The following is a 7,500-nucleotide window of genomic DNA, read 5'->3' on the forward strand; positions in this document are numbered from 1 at the left end:
AATAAGATTACTTTGGATCGAAGCCCAATGAAATTAAACGGTCAGGATCGAAGCCCTCAAAATAAATTCAACTTGGATCAAGCCCAAGAAAAATAAAACAGTGAGGATCGAAGTCCTCAAAATAAGACTACTTTGGATTGAAGCCCAATAAAATTAAACAGTGAGGATCAAAGCCCAAGAAAAATAAACAGTCAGGATTGAAGTCCTCCAAATAAGACGAAGTTGGATCGAAGCCCAAAAAAATTAAACAGTGGATCCAAGCCCTCAAAATAAAATCAACTTGAATCAAAGCCCAAGAAAACTAAAACAGTGAGGATCGAAGTCCTCAAAATATGATTAACTTGGATCAAAGCCCTTAAAATGAGATCATCTAGGGTTGAATCCCCAGATTAAACAAAATAAGGATCAAAGCCCTTAAAAATTACGGTCAACTTGGATCGATAATTAAACAAAATTGAGGATCAATTAAGCCCTAAAACAAGATCAACTTGTAGCGATGTTCCAGGAATAAATGAAAAAGACGATCGAATTCGTCAGAAGAAAATTATATTGGACCGAATCCTAAAAGGCCTAAAAGGTCCTAAAATGAAAATAACCTAAGGTCAAGGTCCAAGAAATAATACAAATTGTGGCTGGTAACAGCTTAGTCAAAGTAAAGACAAAGCCTTCAAAATGGCACCACGATAACTACTATATAAACGATACTGTCCTAAACGATTAACATGAACCCCATCTGCTAACAATAATTTCCCAGCCTTATTATAAAAACCCTTGTGAAACCAACAAAAAACGTGGGGAAGGGGTTCCAAAAGTGATTGAACTAACTCATTGCAGACGGCCACCTTGTCGTTAAAAGGACATGGTGAACAACGAGGGATGACATGACAAACACATATCACCTGTACCGAAAAGTGATCGTGTAAAAAGCGAACCAAAACTTCAATGGACAAAGCTACAAGCGAGGGCTCCTCGGGAGAGAGATCATTAGTACCAATTTCTAGTATAACTATATCTGGGGTTGAGCTAGAAGCTACATGGAGATCATGAGACCAAAGTTACAGTTACCTTAGAAAACAATTGTCGATGTCCTGTTTCGATGAAGAGCAGGGCAGAATGACACATTACTCCGCGTCCCCACATGATCAACAATGCGCTTTTATAGGGGGTATGAAGGATAGCCCCCGACCACTTACCCTGTCCTGAATTGGTAATTATTTAATCATAATTATGGGAAACTTATAGTAATGAATTGCTTAACATTAATTTTCGGGTGAAGACATAAAAATTCTATTTGTAAACAAATATTTCATTTATCATATCCACTTCTTGGGGTGATAAATCAACCTCGTTCCTGTCAGAACTTCCTACAAGGATTCCCTTGTTGCTTTTGATTATACAATGAGCAGAATTGTTTGCAATTTTCATCGGATGCCTTGCACCTTCCAAACTGGTTGCACTCATCTGTAAAAAATGAAACTTTCATCTAACAGAAATAAATTCACCAAAAATTGACTAGTTTGTAGTTCAAAATATAGTCTCAGGCTGTTAAAATGGTTTTGAATTTGTAAAGTTTGGTTCTTGATTTCCTTTGTCTTCTAACCTTTATTACATGTATATATTTACATTCATGAATCAGAGACAAAGGAAATTGAGAAACCAAAATATAAAAATCATTTCAGCTAAAATTTTATTTTACTATACAGCATTATTTATCTAATAATAAAAAGAGCGAAAGAAACTTTACACTACGTTTCGATGACTCCATGTCATCATTTTCAAGTGAAAATAAAATAAAATAAAATAAAATTTGATAACTTAATATATACCACGCGAGGTGATGAAACGTAAAAGCGTGCATGTAAATAGTGACAAATTTACATAAATAGTTTTGCGCGTATGGAGTCTGATTGTGTGTGCAAGCATGGCCTCTTCGTCTTTATGAATAACATTTCATAAATCTGACAGTCCAGTTTTCCGTTGCACTTCTTTAAAACGGAAAAATTGTTGGAAAGGTCGCCGATGGTTTCAAGAGCGTGGTCGTTCTTTAAGTGCTTGCCGATCGCTGAATAATGGTGCTCATCAATACGTTGGTGTAAATGGCTACTGTAGCCGACATACTCTGCATCACACAGATCACATTTATAATTAGAAACAACGCATTGTTGGCTAATTATAGGTGGTTTGGGCTCACACATCTTGAGGTCTTCACATATTTTGCGACTCTTGAACACAGGTTGAAGAGTGTGATCGATTTTGCTGCTTAGATCTGATAATTGCCTTTTCACTGCGTCAGCTGACTTTTGATCTTTAAAAGGCAAAACCACTCGGTGAACAGCATTTTCATTGGTGGATAATTGAGCTTGCTCTGCATGGTTTTCAGACCCCACTGAGGTGAAAAAGTGAGAGATAGTGGACTTGATGAGGCGGGGTACTTGAGGTTAGGAAACATCACCTTGAGATGATCACATTCAGATTTCAAAGACTCCCATGTGGACGACAGGTGGAGCGCACGATTTAACATGGTCTTGAGCAGCGATTTCTTGTACCTTTTATCGACATGGCTTTGGTGGTGAAGCAGTAGGCCAGTGTTAGTTGGTTTACGATAAACACTAGTTTCCAGTTTGCAGCTTTTTTTGAGGACTTCCATACCGATAAATGGTAACCTGTTATCAGACGCTAGTTCCATGGTGAAATTTATGGATGGATGACAACTATTAAGCGTTGATAAGAAATCCTCTGCTGCTGGTACATTTTCATCGTAGCAAACGTAGACAAAGTCTAAAAAGTGGTCGAAAGCATCCGAACAGTTCAGTGCTAATGTCATCAGAGAAGAACTTAGATCAAAGCTCAAGCAGAAGGCGACCTTGAAGGATGAGATCAACGCGATTTACGACCAGATCCGTCTAAACTGCACGCCGCTTCAATACATGTGCATCGTAAGAACTATGGTAAACCTACGGACGAAACACAGTGAGAGTGTAATGGCCAATCACACCAACAAAATAATGAGGCTATTAAACAAGGATCATGATATCGACAAGCACATCCAAAACATTTCATCATACAAGCTCTCATTCTTCCAAAAGCTTGTTCTCTGCCGAGGTTTAAAGTTCTCCCTCCCACAACGCATATCTGTCATCGATATACAAGCGAATTTCGAAAAATTCTGTTGGAAACTGGAGCGTACTCTTGCCGATGACAAGAAAGAGTTAACCTTCGATCTATCGCACTTAATTACATCGTATGCAAATCACCGAAGCCGCCAAAACCACTTCAAAGGGCTATACAGCAATTGAAATGACTTGACAACATCGTCATCACGAAGCCAGATAAAGGAACTGGTGTAGTCATCATGAATAAATCTGATCATGTTAACCTGCTGAGTCAAGCATCTGTCAATGATACATCGAAGTTCACCCCTGTCAGCTTAGAGAGACCAAGAACGAGAGGCTGACCAGTAAAGCATTACCACCCCCTATTGCAGAAGGAGAAACACTTCGAATCTGTAGTACGGAAGATTTTGCCAAAGCAGATTGCCAATTGAGTTTGCCAGGCAGGCTCACGCCTTGCCCATTTTTATGGACTCCCAAAGACACACAAAGAGAAACTATCATTGAGACCTATCCTATCTGCCACCGGTACCTACAACTATGCCCTCATCTAGTGGCTCGATGAGAAGCTGAAGCCCCTGTCAGTCAATCGCTATACAATATCGGATACCTTCTCTTTTGCTGAAGAGATTCAAAACCTAGTCATCGACGGAGATGACATTCTGGTATCCTTTGACGTCACGTCGCTGTTCACTAATGTACCGCTTCAAGAAACTATCGAAATCATCGCTGAGAAGGCGTTTGTTGACAACTGGTTTAATGTTACACACAATCTTAACATTACAAAGCCTGACCTGGTTCAACTTCCAGAAGTTGCAACTATGAATCAACTATTCCAGTTTGATGGTAAACTTTATGAACAGATTGATGGCGTGGCAATGGGCTCCCCTTTGGGTCCACTCATGGCAAACGCATTTCTCTGTTCTATCAAGGAGAAACTAGATCATGACAACAAGCTCCCTGAATTTTACAGAAGGAACGTGGACGACACGTTTGCTACGATGAAAAATGTACCAGCAGCAGAGGAGTTCTTATCAACGCTTAATAGTTGTCATCCATCCGTAAATTTCACCATGGAACTAGCGTCTGATAACAGGTTACCATTTATCGGTATGGAAGTCCTCAAAAGGGCTGCAAACTGGAAACTAATGTTTATCGTAAACCAACTAACACTGGCCTACTGCTTCACCACCAAAGCCACGTCGATAAAAGGTACAAGAAATCGCTACTCAAGACCATGTTAAATCGTGCGTTCCACCTGTCGTCCACATGGGAGTCTTTGAAATCTGAATGTGATCATTTCAAGGTGATGTTTACTAACCTCAAGTACCCCGACAGCCTCATCAAGTCCACTATCTCTCACTTTTTCACCTCAGTGAGGTCTGAAAACCCTGGAGGGCAAGCTCAATTATCCACCAATGAAAATGCTGTTCATCGAGTGGTTTTGCCTTTTAAAGATGAAAAGGCAATTATCAGATCTAAGCAGCAAAATCGATCACACTCTTCAACCTGTGTTCAAGAGTCGCAAAATATGTGAAGACCTCAAGATGTGTGAGCCCAAACCACCTATAATTAGCCAACAATGCGTTGTGTATAATTATAAATGTGATCTGTGTGATGCAGAGTATGTCGGCTACACTAGCCGACATTTACACCAACGTATTGATGAGCACCGTTATTCAGCAATTGGCAAGCACTTAAAGAACGACCACGCTCTTGAAACCATCGGCGACCTTTCCAACAATTTTTCCGTTTTAAAGAAGTGCAACGGAAAACTGGACTGTCAGATTTATGAAATGTTATTCATAAAGACGACGAGGCCATGCTTGAACACACAATCAGACTCCATATGCGCAAAACTATTTATGTAAATTTGTCACTATTTACATGCACACTTTTACGTTTCATCACCTCGCACGGTATATATTGAGTTATCAAATTTTATTTTATTTTATTTTCACTTGAAAATGATGACATGGAGTCATCGAAACGTTGTGTAAAGTTTCTTTCGCACTTTTTTATTATTAGATGTTTAACTAAATCTAATTTTATTCGAGCATTATTTATACACTTTTAATCTGTCAAAAAATCCTTTGCGTGTATCCTTGGCTGTGTATGATTGCGATGCCAGTGCATGTTCAAATTTCAAATCATGAACATGTTTTATTACAGAAAATATCTTGATCTCCCCACATGAGAGGGTTAAAATTGGTTCAAATCCTTCCTTCCCTTTTGGAAACTTTAATTAAGTTCATGCTGTAAAGTTTTGTCCTTTAAGACCCTGCTCTCACTAACCATACGGAATTTTCAGTGACTATTCATGGGGTTAGTAAGACTATTTTCCTGGAACCAAACTAACATTCATACAGCTGCTACTTAATAACTTGCCTTTTCAACAGAGAATTTGAACTGTTTGGGAGGACCCTCAATGTACCTTGACAGATGCTGTAGCAGTTCTCTTCGAGCTTCTTTCTTTGCAAATGTACACTCAATGTTCTTAAAGTTGCACTTTGTAGTAACATATCTCCTTACAGCCCTTTCAAAGGGAAAACACCAGAAATTGTCTGGGTGGGAAAAACGAAGAAAATTACTGGAAATGTGGAGAAGGTTATGCTCGGTGACTACACATGAAGTGAATCCTCTGTGATCCTCAGTGAGGATCAAATATCGGCTGGCTAATTTGAAGAAAAGGTGGGCATCCTCAAAACTCCAACCATCTCTTTTAGCGCAAACCAGTTCAGTCATCCTTACTGCCAATTGCCAAATGTGATAGTCCATGTCGTCTAGTAGGTCAGCAAACATTACTTTAGATGCTGGAAAGGCAAATTTGTGAAGTTCTTCTGCTTTCCAGAAAGGCAAACGGGAATCAATACCATTAGTTAGTCTCCCATCTTTAAGTTCTATAAAATCATAATTTTAGTCAACATTTATTGAATTCTGAATTATTGTTCTTTTCTTTACTTCACTGACAGTAGCTTAAGTTCCTTAATTATAATTATAAAAAATAAATTGTCAAGTGATTGACTAGCCAGAGTGTTAAAAACAATTAATACAAAGATTTCAGTAATGTAGAAAATGTCTGAACAATTTATAAAATACTAACTTTGTAAATCAAAGGACTAGGGTTAATGCATCAGGGAAGCATTTATTTTGTACATTGCAACCTGTGAAAAAAAGACGAATTTGCACTTTAAGCCATTGTGCGCGAAAAAGTAATAAAGAATTCACCAGTATAATACTTTCATGAGTTTACACACAGAATATTCTTGGTCACAAACCTGCTGTCCAAGGGAAGGCCTTCAGTCGTTGGGCAACAAGTTTACATCCTTCTCGGAACGTCTTCCTGGTTCGGAAGATTTGTGGGCTGCAATAACAGAATTACATGTATATCCTAAGCCATTGCTGATTTACTGAAAAGTCTGAAAGCACACGCGACTGAAAACTTAAAGTTATTATTTTAATGACAAGAGAGTTTAAGCTTCATTTATACGGCAAACATGAAACGGCAGTGATGACCACGTGACCATTTTCCGCCTGTTTTTCTTGGTTTGCTATTTTGCTTGACAAGAAGTGTTTTTATGCTAATTAGGAATGAGCTCTCGTATCACGAGCAATCATTGCTGTTCCATAAAACATGCTACTTAACTTACAACCGAGTTTAACAAAGTGGAACATACAAATTGAACAGATTCAATTCTACTAGTAATGGACAGTCAGGCATCATTTCGGTTTAAAAACTGTGATTGTGAATGCTACAATTTAGGTCTATTGGATCACGAAGGTTGGTGGAAAAGACTAACAATGCGTATTCTAAATTAACTTTAGTTTCATCATAAATACTCTTGTTTTTCGGCCATTTTAACTGTTCAAAATCAATAAACAATTGTTTATAGCAGTTTGTTTACTTTTTTTGATCAACTGTAGTTGTAACTGACTTTGGACATCATGCTGTGAAGTCATGACTGGGATCGGGATTGGCCGATAAAAGTGTTCGGGATTTCGGGATGAAGGGAAAATTTTGGTCAGGATGGCGGGATTGAAGAACCCTATTTGGGACCCTCTATTAACATTTTCTAATTCCAGCCTAGTCTAAGTCAGTGCTGTGGTTCCTTTTTCGCATACTGCAACTAAGTCTTCTGGGGACCAAACTTCAGCAATTACCACACAGTCCTCCATGACTTGATAATTATTAGATGATTGGCTGGCAATATTCCAGTCATTTGGGAGAGTTGCTTACGGAGCATTCCATACATTGAGTGGTGGGGAAAGGAAATTTTGAACTCCATAGGTTCACTTCCATTGAGCCCGTGACGAACGACACTCATCTCCACAGGCAAGCCTTTACCAATCTCAGAAGACTGGGAGTAGACAGTTTCTTCTCTTGTTTTCT

The 7,500-nt window shown here is 38.7% G+C and overlaps 1 pseudogene; it reads left to right on the forward strand.

Annotated features, from left to right (window-relative positions):
• The first annotated feature begins 2,945 nt into the window (after positions 1-2,945).
• Positions 2,946-4,981, forward strand: LOC138009586 (uncharacterized; annotated as a pseudogene).
• Positions 4,982-7,500: the final 2,519 nt, after the last annotated feature.

Source organism: Montipora foliosa, chromosome 7 (genome assembly GCF_036669935.1).
Source record: "Montipora foliosa isolate CH-2021 chromosome 7, ASM3666993v2, whole genome shotgun sequence".
In the NCBI taxonomy this organism is placed as follows: domain Eukaryota; kingdom Metazoa; phylum Cnidaria; class Anthozoa; order Scleractinia; family Acroporidae; genus Montipora; species Montipora foliosa.